The sequence below is a fragment of the Alligator sinensis genome, unplaced genomic scaffold, assembly GCF_000455745.1.
Source record: "Alligator sinensis unplaced genomic scaffold, ASM45574v1 scaffold738_1, whole genome shotgun sequence".
Classification (NCBI taxonomy): Eukaryota; Metazoa; Chordata; order Crocodylia; family Alligatoridae; genus Alligator; species Alligator sinensis.
In genome coordinates, this window is record NW_005842382.1 from 591,660 (window position 1) to 592,155 (window position 496).

Sequence of the window (496 nt, forward strand, 5' to 3'; positions counted from 1 at the left end):
AGGGGTGACATCTTGGTGACGCAGGCTGCATCTACATGAGACGGTTACTGCACAGTAGCTCATTACAACTGCGCAGTAGCATCATGTGGCACAAAATGTGACCTGATGCTACTGCACAGGTGTAATGAAATATGGTGCAGTAAGAATGAGCTACTGCATACTCAGCATCACCAGGAAGCCATGTGGGGACACTACCGTGCAGTAAAACTGGTTATTGTGCAGTCATTTAGTACTTGGGTGTGCAAGTACTATATGACTGTGCAGTAACAACTGTGTGTCATCATCTCATGTAGATGTGGCCACAGAGGCCGCCAACGTGCCCCGGGCCCCCTTCCCGCCCCCGCTCAGCCAGGGCTGAGGAGGCCGGGGGGAGGGAAACCCGGGGACACGAGCGGGGGGCACGCGGACCGGCCGGCTGGCCAGCCCTGCCGGGGCACACGGCCCGGAGGGAGGCTGGGGCGACGTGGACACGCGAGCGAGCGAGGGGCACCGCCGC